This window comes from Engystomops pustulosus, chromosome 2, assembly GCF_040894005.1.
Source record: "Engystomops pustulosus chromosome 2, aEngPut4.maternal, whole genome shotgun sequence".
Classification (NCBI taxonomy): Eukaryota; Metazoa; Chordata; class Amphibia; order Anura; family Leptodactylidae; genus Engystomops; species Engystomops pustulosus.
In genome coordinates this window covers 103,113,363-103,131,209 of record NC_092412.1, presented here as the reverse complement: position 1 = coordinate 103,131,209, position 17,847 = coordinate 103,113,363, and positions in this window count along the sequence as shown.

Below are 17,847 nucleotides of genomic sequence, written 5' to 3'. Positions count from 1 at the left end.
GGTTTAAAGCCCATAGCACTGTGGGTAGGATACCCAGGAAGACCCCACTTTTTACACAGAAACCAGGCTGGAGTTTGCCAAGACTTACCAGAGAAAGCCTAAAACATTTTGGGAGAATTTTCTCTGGTCAGATGAGACCAAAGTAGAGTTTTTTGCGAAAAGTCATCTACAAAGATTTTACAGGAAAAAAAAGACCTTCAAAGAAAAGAACACGGTCCCTACAGTCAAACATGGCAGAAGACTACAAACAAATTTAGCAGCATAATGCAGGGCCCACTGTGAGAAAGCTGGGTCTCCCTCAGAGGTCATGGGTCTTCCAGCAGGACAAGGACCTAAAACACATTTCAAAAATCACTAGAAAATGGTTTGAGAGAAAGCACTGGAGACTTCTAAAGTGGCCAGCAATGAGTCCAGACCTGAATCCCATAGAACACCTGTGGAGAGATCTCTCAATGGCAGTTTGGAGAAGGCACCTTCAAATCTTAGGGACCTGGAGCAGTTTGCCAAAGAAGAACGGTCTAAAATTCCAGCAGAGCATTGTAGGAAACTCATTGATGGTTACCGGAAGTGGTTGTTCGCAGTTATTTTGTCTAAAGGTTGTGCTACCAAGTATAAGGCTTTTGTGTAAAATGATCAATGAATTGACTTTTTTTTCAATATCTTTTGTGTTTTTTTCATTGCAAGCAAAATAAATGAAGATATTAATACCAAATAATTTGTGATTCCAATCATTTTCTGGAACAAAACAAGTGTTATCTGACCGAATTGCAGGGGGGCCAATACTTTTGGCCACGACTGTATGTAGTAACCTAGGTTCTTGTACTGTATCTATTTAGTAAGCCTGGTTCTAGTGCTGTATCTATATTGTAACACTGGTTTTGGCACTATCCCCATGTAATACAATTTGTTATGTTATAGTTTCTATGTAACACATTTTGTTATATTTCTCTTTTATGCAGTAAACTTCATTTACAAAAATTCTAGACCACATATTCCTTACAGCCATTGGCCATTGAACACACTTGAAAAGCAAAAATCCACACAAGTAGTAAACCTAACTAGCAACAATACTATGGTGGTGGTGGTGCTGGGATCCATATAAAGTATGTGTCCTTCTTTGTTAAGAGGGAAATGGACCAATTTTCAGCTCTCTTGCATATGCAAGAATCCTAAAAGAGTACAATGTATCAGGTTTCCTACACATTCTAGACCACATACAAAGCCACGAGTGTGTATTCATAGTGGATAAAGCCTGACAAATTATCTGCCGAGAAAAACACTAAATACAATTGTTACGCCTATGGGCATTCTTCCTCGTCCTGCTCTATTACTTACTCATTTTACAATACCTCTCATTGAAATAACCTAGACATTTTTATTTAGCTAGCAGGATATGAAAAAGTTAACCTACACAATTTCTTAATAATAATTCTTTGTTATAATGGTAACCAAATGACAATTAGTTCTCCATCCACACATTATTCTCTCTTGTCAGCAATATTTTACATGGCTGCAGGCATTAATAAACAAGTTCAAATAACTTTAATACATATAGGGCCCTTTGTATTCTTTATAGCAGGTGTACCCCTAAGGGGGTGTAAAATCCTGGTGTCACACAGATGTCAGTAATAATGCCTGGACTGTTGATATCTACAGTGATTTCTGTTTCACTCATATTGCTAAAAGACGATTATTTGCATATAGTATACTGTAGTATAGACGCCTGTTGTAGTCATATATCTAACTGAAGGACTATCTACAAAGCTCATAAACTGTCTCCCTAGGTACTGTATCATCTTCAAACTGCCAAACTGTTCAATTCTGGATTTTTTACTCCTGTCAGTCAGGTAGTGTCACCAAGTGGCAGCTACATGGGAAATGTAACAATAAATGTCGCCTTTCTAATAAAGGAGTTTACAAACATTGCATGATTAAGTCTGATTCACTCCTCGTTCTGGCTCATAGATGGGATCGTGAGCCTAAATTTATAATAAATAATAATAATTCCTTCATTTATATAGTGCACACAGATTACGCAGCGCTGCCAAAATTGGTCCCTGTCCCCAATGAGGCTCACAATCTAATCAACCTACCAGTATATTTTGGAGTGTGGGAGGAAACCATCGGACCCAGAGGAAACCCACGCAAACACGGAGAGAACATACAAACTCTTTGCAGATGTATACCCTGGGACCCCAGGTCCCCAGCACTGCAAGGCTGTAATGTTAACCACTTTGCCACCGTGCTGCCCCCTATTTCTGTCTCTGCCCTAGAAATAGCAGAGTTATAAGTGGATAAATAGTTACGCAGAATGCTTTTCCACAAACCTATAGTTTAATTTGCATGTCTTCGCCTGCTCTATTTGCCTGCAGATAGTACATCTATATGCAACCTGCTCTCCTGCTCCTACTCTACAACATACTGCTGTAGATTAGAACGAATTCTCCATATGACGTTTCCTTTGTGCAAACTAAGCAATAATACTGAATTCTGGTAATTTTTTTGGATACAGCATCCCTAAAATCCATAAGATTGAAATTATTTTTTTAATAACATGAAATGTTTATTTAGTTTGATGTACCATGTATGCAATGTACCATATTGTTTTTAAGGTATAGCTCGGACAATACTGTTCCAAATGACTTTTACTGCTTCAAATTAATAATTTATTCTACTCATTTTCTGAAGTCATTACTCTAGTGTCAAAACTCTCTTAACTCATCCTATATTAATCATGTGCATTATGGACACATTTTTTTGGTTGAAAATTAGGTACTGATTAATTTTTCAGTGCATCTTTATAGTGGTTCCAGCACAGTTTTTTATAAGCTTTCGTTTTTATGGAACTAAATATTAAGCCTGCTATTTTTTTATGTTAATGTTGACATTTTAGGCTGCAGCAGTCAGTGATGAGCAGGAACAGTTATGGCACTCAATGTAAACAGATATTGGGGCACATTTACTAAGGGTCCGCAGCTGCGAATCCATCGGGTTTTTCCCGAATATTTCCTCTTTGCGCTGTATTTCACGGAATTGTGGCGCACGCGATCGATTTTTGGCGCAATCGCGCCGCCTTTCGCGCGACAGAAATCGGGGGGCGTGGCCACCGGACAACCCGAAGGATTCTGAAAAACTGCAGAATTTAAAAAGCCATTTGTGTCGCAAGATCAAGCACTCACATACACCAGAAAAAAGCAGGTGAACTCCAGCGGACCTCGGCGCAGCAGCGACACCTGGTGAATATCGGCGCACGGACCTTAGTGAATCCCAGCAGAACCCGAATCAGCGTCGGAGAACCCGCCGCTGGATCGCGACTGGACTGGGTAAGTAAATGTGCCCCATTATTTTTAATGTAAAGGAAAACAGATGATAAAGAAGTAAGAGGTTAGAAGTATAACATGAACATAAAATAAGTTATGTTCTATGTAGTAAACTATAAATTTTTTACATGAGCAGCAAAATCCAGACAACAGCTTTATTATTTATGTATTTGTTATTGTATCATACTATGATTCTTAGCCACTTCCCAATATAGTACTGCACGGGCAGAGGTGACTTGCTGACCCATGCAGAAATATAAGCCACAAGCAGAGACGGAACTAGAAGCTGCGGGTGTCATCTGTATATTATAGCTGACACCCTCCTGTAACAACTACAATTGGAGTGTCTCAGTCCCTGGGGAAATAGTCCCTTGGAACTAAAGTCTGTGGACTCCCTGTAGACTCCCGGTAGCGGAGTCTAAATGGACTCCTGGTCTTTGCCAGAGCCTGCCGCAAAGCGGGATGGTCTTGCTGGGACGGGGAGTGCGACTAGGCCCGTGGTGGCGGCCAAGGAAGGGACACAGGGGAAGGCAGGACCACAGGAAGGCAGGACCACAGGAAGGCAGGACTTCGGGATGGCAGGACTTCGGGATGGCAGGACTTCGGGATGGCAGGACCTCGGGATGGCAGGACCTCGGGATGGCAGGACCTCGGGATGGCAGGACCTCGGGATGGCAGGACCTCGGCAGGACGGCTGGCAGGACCTCGGCAGGATGGCTGACAGGACCTCGGACCACTGGGATACAGGACCGCCACAGGATAACCGGACCCCCACAGGATTACAGGACAGCCACAGGATTACAGGACCGCCACAGGATTACAGGACCACCACAGGATTACAGGACCACCACAGGATTACAGGACAGCCACAGGATTACAGGACCCCCACAGGATTACCGGACCGCCACAGGAATACGGGAATGCCACAGGAATATGGGAACACCACAGAAACACGGGAATACCACAGGAACACGGGAATACCACAGGAACATGGGAATACCACAGGAACACGGAGGCGTCTGGAAACGCTCAGGAAACTCAGAGGCACCTGGAACCGCTCAGGGAGGCTTTCTCTTCAGTAGACTGACCTGAAGATCCGGCAGGGGATGCTGGGAGTTGCCAGGCTATATAGCCAAGCCTGGATGGCAGCACCAATAAGGAGGACGTTGGCCCTTTAAATGTTGAACAGACGAGACAGGCGTGCGGCCTGGCCGAAGACCACAGCCTGGAGCCCGGAGAGGTAAGTAGCAGACTGGGGGAGTGGGACAGACAGCGAAACACGGGTGCACTCGCACACCACAACATGGATCGCGGGGGCATTCGTGCCATAGGTCCAGAACAGGTCCGGGCGCACCCGTGATCCGAGACATGGATAGCGGGGTCAACCGTGACAGTACTCCCACCCCCCCTTAGGGCCCCTCGTCTCTTCTTCCTTCGCCTCCTCCAATCTTTCTCGGTGATGAGACACCTTAGGAGGAGAGCGGGCACCGAGAAGACTTGGGAAGCCGCAGGCTGTGTCTGCTCTTGGCACACCGGAGCGGCCTCAGGGGAGGCCAGTGGAGACTCTGGAGGAGCCTCAGGGGAGGCCGGTGGAGACTCTGGAGCAGCTTCAGGGTAGGCCGGGGGAGACTCTGGAGCAGCCTCAGGGGAGGCGGGTGGAGACTCTAGGATTACAGGACCGCCACAGGATTACAGGACCACCACAGGATTACAGGACCGCCACAGGCTTACGGGACCGCCACAGGATTACCGGACCGCCAAAGGATTACTGGACCGCCAAAGGAATACGGGAATGCTACAGAAATCTCCAATACTGGGTGTTAATCCCTTCCATGCTGTGGTCAAACATTAAATCAAAGGAATAATGTGTCTTTTTCAAGTTCTTAAATTATGCCAGGATCACACTCTCAATTTATTCATGATATGATTTGAAATATGTCACTTTTAGGGCAATTGAAGCCAAAAAAAATTCCAATTGCCTACCCCTAACTGCTTTGGTTCCTGAAGTAACAGTTTGATAAAAAAAAAACAGATAAAAACAGAACTTTATACATTATGTGAAGTTATTAGTCTGGTGCCTGGGGAATTCCACTACAGATTCCTAAAGAATGACTATTCACTATCTGGAAACTTCTTCCAAGGTAGAAGCATAAACCCATTATCCCTTCAGGGGCATAACTTGAGGGGGTGCAGAGGATGCAGTCGCAATTGGGCCCAAGGGGCTAAGGGGACCCATAAGGTGTCAATTTCCCACATGAGGAGACTACTATTATAAACCATAGATTATAGTCGGGGGGCCTGGTACAGAATTTGCACTGGGGCTTGTCAACTTCAACTTACGCTACTGTATCCCTTCCAGCTTGTGATCACATGATAAGGGCTAGGAGTATGCTAATTGCATTGTATAACTCATGGTTTACAACACCTTATATACCTCAGAATTTGCCAGCACCGATCGTGGGTGTTACCGGTAAGCCTTTGCTGCAGTATGCAGCAAAGACTTACCGGCTATGGTGTGGGCTCGACCCGCAAGCCCTCTCCATGCACCGGGACCCGACATGTGACGTACTATTACGTCACATGTTGGTAAGGGATTAATGTGTGTAGGAAGAGGGGTTTTTCTAGTTGTGACCTAAAAGATAGAGGCCATCACCTCTTGCTGACTTTGTTAATGAATGTAGAGAGAATCTAATCAATGTGCCATTAATTTGCCCCACAGAATATAGCCAGTGCCTACGCCCCCCCCAGGTATATAGCCAGTGCTTGCACCCTGTATATATTCAGTCCCTCTCCCCCACCCGTATGTAGGCAGTGCCTGCGCCCCCTGTATATAGCCCTGCCGAGCCTAACAAAAACCTAAAAAACTCTGTACTCACCTTTCTGACATCTCCCGCTTGTCCTCTTCTGTCTTCATCTCCGGCTCTGTTCCCCGGGTGGTCCCATCATACACACCATGACGTCAGCCACTTGCTGACATCATAGTGTGTGCCGATGATGGCGCGCAAACTATGATGTTGTCAAGCAGCTGACATTATGGTGTGTACAACTGCACCGCACAGGGAACCGAAGATGGAGCTGAAGACAGAAGAGAACCAACAGGGGGTAGGGGTGTCGTAAAGGTGAGTAGAGAGGTTTTTTTTCCATTGACTTGAGTATAACATTTTTTGTGCTAAAAACTCGGCTTATGATCAAGTATATACGATATTTAATAAATGTGATGATAAATATTGTTGACTGGATTTCCCCTTTTATTAGATACATCAATAAGATCTCATAAAGGTTGGAACTACTGGGATGCAAGAGAAGAGTGGATTCAAGAAAAATGTTTCTCTTATATTTTTTAGTAGAGTAATTGGTTTTGGGTGATGATAAAAACTACAATATTAATTGTAAAGATAGAGTGCCGGGGATGACCAACTGGCCCGACTAGGATGTCGGCACTGCCAGACCGGATAATTAGTAAGGAGATGGTTGACACGCAACTTGATACCGGGTGGGAGAGACTGTGCGGGTGGTGCTCTGCCGTTACACTAGGTAAATGGTTCATGCAAATAAAGACAAGAGAGAGCGGCACTCACCCAGTAATCTTCTTTATTTTGCTTACTGCATGTGACAGGGAGGTGCAGCACAAGAAGGACTTCGGCGACGGGCCGTTTCGCGCACTCCTGCGCTTCGTCAAGCCGTATGGGGGACGCCGGTGGAGGCGGAATTAAATACCTCCTCCTCCTGACGTCACCCATAGAGGAATCATGTGATTAGGGAAGTCATGTGATTTAGACAAAAACAAACAAAGAATGTGTGTAGAGGTGTGGGCGGTGCCCGCCCGGGACCGTCAGCTGACCAGTCACGGTGTGGGCGTCGCCATCACACGTCAACTTCTCTCAAGCGCCCACAATGAGGGGAAAATAATAGGTAAGTGACTATTAATATCACATAATTAAAAACAATTTCTTTGAGGTGTAACATATAGATGTATTGCAAGCTATTCTGTTTAATGTAACTTCCCTTTCGATATGTTACACCTCAAAGAAATTGTTTTTAATTATGTGATATTAATAGTCACTTACCTATTATTTTCCCCTCATTGTGGGCGCTTGAGAGAAGTTGACGTGTGATGGCGACGCCCACACCGTGACTGGTCAGCTGACGGTCCCGGGCGGGCACCGCCCACACCTCTACACACATTCTTTGTTTGTTTTTGTCTAAATCACATGACTTCCCTAATCACATGATTCCTCTATGGGTGACGTCAGGAGGAGGAGGTATTTAATTCCGCCTCCACCGGCGTCCCCCATACGGCTTGACGAAGCGCAGGAGTGCGCGAAACGGCCCGTCGCCGAAGTCCTTCTTGTGCTGCACCTCCCTGTCACATGCAGTAAGCAAAATAAAGAAGATTACTGGGTGAGTGCCGCTCTCTCTTGTCTTTATTTGCAAAAACTACAATATTGTCGATGTTTTAGTGTGAATGAGGTCTTAAATATGTAAATGTTTTGGAAGCTTAAAGTTGTGGATGTGGATAGCAGTGTAATATCCAATTTAGATGACCGGAATTGGTTTAACGATTAGGCAGCAGAACATATTCAGGATAGATCCAAACAAAGATCCAAAGTATTTACAGGCAGTCCCCGGGTTACATACAAGATAGGGTCTGTACTTTTGTTCTTAAGTTGAGTTTGTATGTAAGTTGGAACTGTACATTTTTATCATTGTAATCCCAGCCAGAACTTTTTTGGTCTCTGTGACAATAGGATTTTAAAAATGTTGGGTTGTCATAAGAATCAATATTAACACTAAAGCTTCATTACAGACACCTGTGATAACTGTTACAGCTGATTATTATAGCCTAGGACTAAAGTACAAGAAATTACCAATATCCAGAGGTCCGTTTGTAACTATGGGTCGTATGTAAGTCGAGTGTTCTTAAGTAGGGGACCGCCTGTACTTGTGCTCCTAGGTCTCATATATGAAAGTATTTCAATTCTCATGCCTTTTGGTACAAAGCAAGTTGTGTTGTAATTGGTTGCTATGGACAACTAAGACAGGATTTTTTATGGAGCTTATTGTGACCGGGATCTGTACTACTACCTCTAAACACTGGTTGTACAAGTTCTTTCTTGTAAAAAACTATACATCAGCAATTTTCTTCAGAATAAGGACATTAAGTGAAACAGTCAAATTACTTGCAGATGTATGTAGCCTCATTGTCATACCCCATGTTCCTTCAGAATAATATTGAAAAAAAATGTATAACTTAATTAAAGAAGTGTCACAAAGAAATGATAAGTTGTGCTGCAAATTATATATTGTAGTAAAGCCTTTACTAAAAGTGAAGTTTCAGAGTGTTGTAAATAGCACATTGTCAGTCTGGGAAACACAATTTACTGTATGCAATATTCTAAATTACATTTTGTGCACTCCAGGTGATGACTTTAATGCTGACAAAATAAAAGTTGCGGAGTGTGCGGAGAGCATAATCTGGTAACATTGATTAAACTATCCAAGATGTATGCACTTCTAACATGTACTGTAAGTCTGAGCTCACCCTAGTCCTCTCATGTCAAAAGGTTGGTGTGATTAAAATTACCAGTGAAATAGTTCATATAGTATAAATATGTTAGATGTTAAAATGGGGGGGGGGGGCACAAAATGAACTAGGAATGATCAGCTAGTTTCCTGCAGCAAAATGCTAGCTGGTTCATTTTGGACCTTTATATTTATATTGCAGTGTATTAGATCAGTTTCACAGCTATTTTATGAATAGTTACATTCATTAAGAGGCTGCACTGGCTCTGGTAAGGCCTCATTGGTAGAAAGTGGAAGCCATTGCTAAGCACCCAATTGCACCGCAAATGCGACAGAGATTGCACTGAAGGGGGCTAAATGAACTGTCACTAAAACTGCAGGCGCCCTAAGATGCCATAGCCATCAACTATTAAAGAAAGAGTGTGAATGTCAATAACTCTATAAGGTCTCATGACCATGACCGTATATGGCGGCCCAAGACAAAGCGACCTCACCACACAGTTACCATGCATAATAGAAGGCAATGGCGGTGTGAACTAGCCACAATTTCTGTGGCTAGTTCACACCGCCATTGCCTTCTAATATGCATGGTAACTGTGTGGTGAGGTCGCTTTGTCTCACAACACCATGACTAAGTCTGCCAGCTGTCCGGCTACTATGAAGAGATAGGGGGAACAGCACTCATCCTGTCTATCTCCAACCAGCCAATACAGGCTATATTATCCTGTTTGAAGCCTGTTTCAGCCCACAGTTATGTGCATGAGGGCTAAGGCCCCTTTTATGACACTGAAACCTTTGGAGCTATGATGAAAATTACAAGTTTTTCACTGACCAAATCGATTGCTCTCTGATCAGACTCTGATGAAACTCTGCAACTCAACTGTGAAAGGGACCTCAGATCTGTTCTCAGACCACAAACAATGGGATTTTGCAGTCTGCATATCATCAATGTGTAATCCGCTTCTAAGCTTTATGTCCACAAATATGGTTAGTGTGTCATCCTGGCAAATTATGTCACTAGCTTTTCCCAACTGCTTAAAGCGTAACCTTCATTTGAGTTAATTTTTTATATTTAGGGGGGGGGGGTGTTGTGAACATTTTTCTTATATACTTTGTTATATTCCTCTTAGTCTTTAAAAAAAAATTTAAAAGCTACTCCCTCCCATAGAGATGCTTATTCCAGCATGTACAGTGTGTGTCCAAGGAGGATGCATGACCTACAAGTCTAATCTCCCTGTATTTGGTTAAACTGTTCTGATATGAGAGGATTAAGCCTTTAACTTTCAGGGGCACTTTGCAGTCTGTTTCTTTAATAATAATAATCTTTATTTATATAGCGCCATCATATTCCGTAGCACTTTACAAATCATAGGGGACAAATATAAATATAATAAAACAGGACAGAGCACAAATATTCATATGGAACAAAAGGAGTGAGGTCCCTGCTCGCAAGAGCTTACAGTCTATGAGGAAGAATGGGGTGACACAAGAGGTGAAAAGCTTATATAATGCTCCAGCCATTCTTCTTTACAAACTAACTTTAGCTATATCACTCTATATCACTCTACCTTGTTAGTCCTAATCAAACTAAGAAGTATTTTTACTCCATTCATATATGCATAGATCAACTAAGCCATCACTGGGTTTTGTCTGCTCTTCTATACCACAGGCACTCAGAAACCTGCTTATTCTATATACATCCTGACAACTCAGGGTTAATTCCGGTTGCTAGTCACTCCCGCTAAGGTAGGCTTGCTATCGGGTTTTATGGAGTATACACTAACAAGTAAAATATGTTTATGCATCGATTCATCAACAATATCACAATGATGTTTATCACTGTTGTTTATTTTTAACCTCATTGTCCAAGGTAGTCTATTTGTTATCCAGCAATACTTTACTTGTCATGTTATAAGGGGTTTATACGCCCAATAGGGGATGGGCGTCTAAGCGTTGCTACGGCGACACGATCTACCATAAACCTCTCCGCGTAGACGGAGCATGCGCCGGGCTCCGAGCAGTTTACTCTGTGGTCCGATGATCATACCTGCCCAGGTTCTCATTGCGGTCCGTCTCACTTTCTGTGTTGCAGCCCGCGATCGGACCAATAGGAACCACGGGATATGAGGGTGCGTCCAATCACGATGTAGGAGGGCGGGGCTTTAGGTTTAAAAGGGCCTGCATAAAGTATGTCTCCTGGTCCACCACTGTGACCGAAGACCCGCAGCTTAGTCTTGGGACATATGCTGACAGCAATCCCGTGCATTAACTTGCATGCCTACGGAGTGCTCAATCCATGCCAAGCTTAATATACACATTGGCTGGCACAAGCACCATTACACTTGAATTCCCTCTGAAGAGTTATTACGAAACGCGTCAGGGACATTGGCGTATTTAGGGGGCATGCTTCAGTCCAACAGGGATAGCTGTGGACTGCCCTTGTAAGGGCGGGGGTTTAAAGGAATCTTATAGGGACAGTACATCTCCCCTTTTTTCAAATCCCTGATCTCCAGCCCGTGTGTGCACTTATGTCCAAATCACGGTAAGAGTACACATTTCTATTTGAAGGGTGCCCTTGCCTGGATGTTGCAAAATTGTTTTACATCTTGGAGTACTTTACTTCTGCGCTAAGGTAATTGTGTTACCCAGTATTGTGTTGATACTGGGTATGTGACACTTTATTATATAATGTTTTTTAAAGTTTTTTTTAATTAAAAGTTATATTTTAATATTGGTAATACTCACCCCCCTTTGTGCTAATTTCTTTACAAACTAAGCAGAATTTCTTAATGAAGTATATTAGAAAAATGTTCACAACACTCCTCCTGATCATCTGAAATTATTGTTACTCTTTAAATATCAACTGTTCTGCAAATATGGACAGCACACAATTAATACTTGTTAGGAATCAGTATTTTTTACATTCCCATAGATGACAATGGGCTGGGCTGTGTGTGAAGGAATGATTAAAACATTTCAAACTAAATTGTTTGTGTCAGTCAACACTGCTAGACCTGCTTCATTGTATTCCTTCTGACTGTAGAATATTATATTCATTATAATCTTATTTCATTATAACTGTAGAATTGTTTCCATTTCACTTGTATTAGTTGCAAGGTTAAAAGTTCCCTCAAATGCATTCCTCATACACAATCAGTCTCTCTTCTAAACCAATGAAAGGAGCAGTATAGGTGGAGATTTCTCATGAAGAATGAGACACTGTCCTATTGTTTTATGTATTTTGCTATTTTACTGAGCTTTGTACTCTAATATACTAGAGTCACTCTTTGAGAGCACTACTGGTCTTAGCGTGTCTGATTCTCTTAGTACTCATTTACCCTTATACCCAGAATTTGGAACTATATAGAAATCAGGAAGAGTGTTTTTCCACGACCTGGGGAGAAATATGACCCTTAGTTGTCTACAGCCTCCACTCCGATCAGTGAAATACACATCCATGTGCATGGGTCCATTTAAATTAATGTTAGTGTAGCATCTGCAAAACAAACTTCTAGAACATGTCCTAAAATAACCTTATGAAGTAGGCCTCCTCATGTAGATGCACCTGATACTGATTCCAAGGTGTAGAGTAAATACAAAAATATCCCAAAATAAGTAGTGGTGGGCACCCTTCCCATCTGAAATTCCTCGGATGATCAGACCAGGATATTGGGGCAATAACCCAAAACTGATACAAATCCTATCATAAAAATTAATAGTGTGTGGCTGAGATTCCCTCTGCATCCATTAACGAGGTCAGCAAGAGGTCCTTTGGCTTTTAGGTCACAGCTAGAAAGACTCCTCCTGCTATAAACATTAAATGAATATGTGTCATAATTAATATTGGCATAATAATTTCATTCACCTCTCTGCTGTTAATGTGTCAAAGGCCGAGGGATAGATTCAAGTAACACAGAGAAATTAAAGGGAACCTGTCACCATGGACCTCATTTTAACTAAACACAAGTTCTGTTTTTATCCCTTTTACTTGATCAAATTGTTATTGTTGCATGGTATGTATTTGTGTGTTTAATTGTTAACCCTTTTTGTATGATAACCCCTTTTTTGCGTGTAAGCACTGTCCTTTTTATATTAAAACTTCAATTTAATAAGTGCCTTCTTGTGTTCTAACAATTCCATAATTCAGAAGATATGTTACCTGATGTGATTGATTTAAAGGAACCTGTCACCACATTTTCACATAGACAGCCAGTGACAGGTTCCAGCTCTATTCACTTACTGCTGTGATTATTTAAAACATTCACCTATCTATCATACAAAGGTTAATAGAATCAACATGTTTAATGTACTTGTTGATTCTATTAACCTATTTATGATAGATAGACAGATGTTTTAAATAATCAGTAAAAGTTAAGTTTTATACGTGAGATCCAATTAGTTGCCAGCTTAAATACCCTGGTACTTTTCTCTTTCTCTATTCACTTACTGATACCCTTCTTTTAGCTAAAAATTGTTTCGGTTACATCCAAATAATTCACCTTTCATCTTATACTACCTGGCATCAGAGGGGTGTGTTCTGCTCGGTCACCCCCTCCCATCTAATCCTTCCCATGCCTTATGCCTTCTTACTGGTCACAGTTGATGTCATCTGACTAGAGTGACATCATCTCAGGTACTTTAGCCTGTTAATAATAGCAAATTGTACCCCATGCATGTACCCCACATGAAGTCACAGCAGCCTCCATGGACTTCTGCTCCTCTCCATCCTCCATGGAGGCTGCTGTGATTTCATGTATTCACAAACATGGTGTACAGTTTGCTATTCTTAGAAGGCTAAAGGACCAGTGATGATGTCACTCTTGTAACATGTCATGAATGTAACACCAGGCACCGTGTAAAAAAAATTGACACAATGGGAGCCATTTACTAAGGGCCCGATTCGTGTTTTCCTGACGTGTTACCCAAATATTTCCGATTTGCGCTGATTTTCTCTGTATTGCCCCGGGATTTTGGCGCATGCGATCAGATTGTGGTGCATCAGCGGAAAAACCGCCGCATTTTTTAAAAAAAGGTGTCGCGGGACTCCTGCTTACCTTCATCAGGAATAGGCCGGTATACTTCAGTGCATTCCGACAGGCCTCGGCGGACTTCAGCGCAGCAGCGCCACCTGGTGGACGTCGGAGGAACTACCTTAGTGAATCGCCGGAAGACCCGAATCCACCGCAGAGAACGCGTCGCTGGATCGCGAATGGACCGGGTAAGTAAATCTGCCCCAATATTCCCATCTGTACATAGAGCATACCTGTGTCTGGGTAGGATTCACTGTACATGTCACAAACAACTGAGTGGCACACAATACAAAAAAGTACTGGTTAATAACAATAAATGAAGATTTCTGAGTATACTTCAGTGATATGGCCAAATAGGCTTGTGTATCTTTACTTATCCAGTGGAGCACAAGGGCTTAAAGATTTGCCACAGTGTAGCTAGATCAATACAGGTAGAGAAAGGCTTTAATGGTAGGCAGCATATCTAAGTAGGACAAGTGTCATGAATTTCCTCTCTTATATGGTAAAATATATTAAATGCTTGAGGAGCGGACACACCTTTCGTAAAATTAATGATCAAACGCTCAATAATTCTGCCAACTTGGCATCAGATGAATGTTCACCCTTAAACATTAAAGTAGATGAATCTTCAACACAAGGTCTCCTTATAATAGCACCTTTACTGCCACCGAGAGGCAATTGATGGGATAAATACATACATAAATTGCCCTTATATATGTAATATATTACTGGAAAGCTGGTTCTATAGGAAAAGTGTCTCACTTCCACGATTAATGTCTCACTTAATAGTGTCTCACTTCCACGATCTATCTGTCTCTCTCTGCCTTACTCTCTATAGTGGTGGCCAAAAGTACTGGCATCCCTGCCATTCTGTGAGATAATACTTGTTTTCTTCCATAAAATGAATGCAATCAAAAATTCTTTGGTATTAATATCTTCATTTATTTTGCTTGCAATGAAAAAACTGAATGAAAAAAAGTCAAATCATTGATTCTTTTACAAAAAACTCCAAAAATGGGCCGGACAAAAGTATTGGCACCCTCAGCCTAATACTTGGTAGCACAACCTTTAGACAAAATAACTGCGAACAACCGCTTCCGGTAACCATCACTGAGTTTCCTACAATGCTCTGCTGGAATTTTAGACCGTTCTTCTTTGGCAAACTGCTCCAGGTCCCTGAGATTTGAAGGCGCCTTCTCCAAACTGCCATTGTGAAATCTCTCCACAGGTGTTCTATGGGATTCAGGTCTGGACTCATTGCTGGCCACTTTAGAAATCTCCAGTGCTTTCTCTCAAACCATTTTCTAGTGCTTTTTGAAGTGTGTTTTGGGTCATTCTCCTGCTGGAAGACCCATGACCTCTGAGGGAGACCCAGCTTTCTCACACTGGGCCCTACATTATGCTGCAAAATTTGTTTGTAGTCTTCAGACTTCATAATGGCATGCACACGGTCAAGCAGTCTAGTGCCAGATGTATCAAAGAAACCCCAAAACATCAGGGACACTCAGGGCCGGTTCTAGACAAAGTGGGGCCCTGGGCAAAACTAAAAGTGGGGCCCCAAAATAAAACTATTTTATGACCAGTCACAGTCAGCAAGAGGCTCCTTTAGTATGGTAAAACAAACTGTAATATGGGAGAATTTTATAGGAGATACATAGATGATAGGGAGATTTATGGGCAGCATGTGGCTCCGTGATTAGCACTACAGCCTTGCAGCGCTGGTCAACATCTGCAAAGATTTTGTATGTTCTCTCTGTGTCTGCGTGGGTTTCCTCCGGGTCCTCCGGTTTCCTCCCACACTCCAAAAAATTTGGGGAGGGGGACCGATATTTTCTGAAAGCAGACACTTGCCCCATTTTCAAAATTGCATCAAAGATTTTATAGACATAGGCGCCTTCATGCAATTTTGATTCAAATTTAAACATTTTATTAAAAATACTTAAAATTTGACTTTGATGGCAAAAAATTTGATCCAAACAGAAAATATTTACCTTCACATCTCCTAAATGTAATACATGGACATTTGTAGAGTTCACAAATGTGCCCTATTGATATTTTCACATGAATAAATCCACATAATATCACTAAAACTGTAATAACTAGATATCTGCTTTTCAGCTAGAAATTTTTAGACAGTCACAACCTGCAAAATATATCAATAAAACAGAATAAAAAGTAAAGGCGACATAAAACCTATAGAATTTTGAAAGCAGACAACCAGGCGATGCATTTGGCAATTAACATTCAAAATTTCCTCTAAAATATGTACAAATCCAGAATACTTATATAAAGAAAATCTACTTTCCTTAAACAGTAAGATGTGAGGAGATCATACAGACCCCACATGTGTATATTCACCAAAACATGCAGCAAAGGGAACTGCAGAAAATTCACACAGATGTATCATTGTCTGTTCCTTACACAATGGTAACCCAAATAAATAACTATATATCCATAAACCCCTCTAATGAGATAATAAAAGTCACGTTTAGATGTCGCCATTGTATTAGCTGCACAATAACAGAACCCTCCGCGCTTCATAAGAATGAGAGTGAGAACGTCATAACATAGGTGTAAATAATGGAGGATGATGGGAAATAAAACTTTATTCCAGGACATGTGTGTGTTTTTGGTGTTACATATAACTTTATGGACATGTTCTGGTCGCGGTGTAGTCACATTAGGCGAAGAGGATTGAATGTTCATCGTATCAGTCAATTTTCCCAACAAAAAATAACTATCACAAAATAAAAGGGAATAAGAGAGAATGGGCCACATTTATCACTTTTGTGCGCATAGGTGTAGTAGTTGTGCCTAAATTCTGGTGCACTGTTTTCCAGAATTATCACAAGCTTTTACAGAATTAGCACAACCATCTGTGATAAGTTAATTTCCTGCCTCTTATTAATCACTTTACTTTAACACAGTTTAGGCGCAATTTTGGCGCAGTTTCGGCGTAATGTTAGATTCAGGCAGTTACATGTGATCCTGCTACAAGCTCCTCTCTGCTTCTCCCACAGCCCAGAATGAAGATAACACTCACAGCAGCACCCAGGTGTGTGACACCCTGCACCCAGTGACCTCCTCAGCAGTGGCTTCTCCTGGAGGGGATCCCCCAGTGCTGATCTCCTGCTGCACCCCTGTAATTCTGCACAGTATCCCCCTCAGACACACTGGTGATACTGTGCAGAATTACATGGGGGACACCTGTCAGTACTATGTGCAACATTCTGTAACGTTCTCTTCTCTCTTGCTTTGAGCTCAGGATTCTGCAGAATGTTTTGTAAATAGAAGGTGATAAAGTGTAAATAGAGTCTGCAGCTCCTGTCTGCAGAGTATCTAATGACTGTATTATCTGTACTAGTGTCTGCAGAGTATCTCATGTCTGTATGATCTGTTCTAGTGTCTGCAGGGTCTGGATGAGCTTTTCTGCTAGAAATGAGCTGTTCTGCAAAGGGGCTCAGTGCTTTCTTCTCAGTTAACGCCAGCTCCGGGCTGGAGTGTTTTTGCTCCCGTTTTTGCGCCTAAATGAAATGTCGCAAGTGATGAATATCATTAGGCGCATCAAAACACCTGGATTGCTAGGATAAATGAGGGAAAGCTGGTTATTTTTTGCTGCACAGCTAGCATTTAGTCACATTTAGTCGCAAAAATGGCACAAAAAATGGTGCTCCTGAATGAAAAGGCGCAAAAACAACAGAAAAAAACGATTGATACATGTGGCCAAAGTGTGTTCTTAGATTTGCATAGAGAAGGGTTAAAAACATGAGTATTAGTTGATATTATCCCTTCTCAAAATGTAGTACTAGTAACATATAAAGTGAATATTTCCATTATCTGTGAGGTGCAGCAGCTCCTGTGTGCAGCTAATGCTCCCTGCAGCCTGATGGCTAAGAATCTGGAGATGGGGGAGACATTTCAGGGGGCTGTATCTCTGGCTCTGTGACACATAGAACCTCACTTCTTTTTTCCTA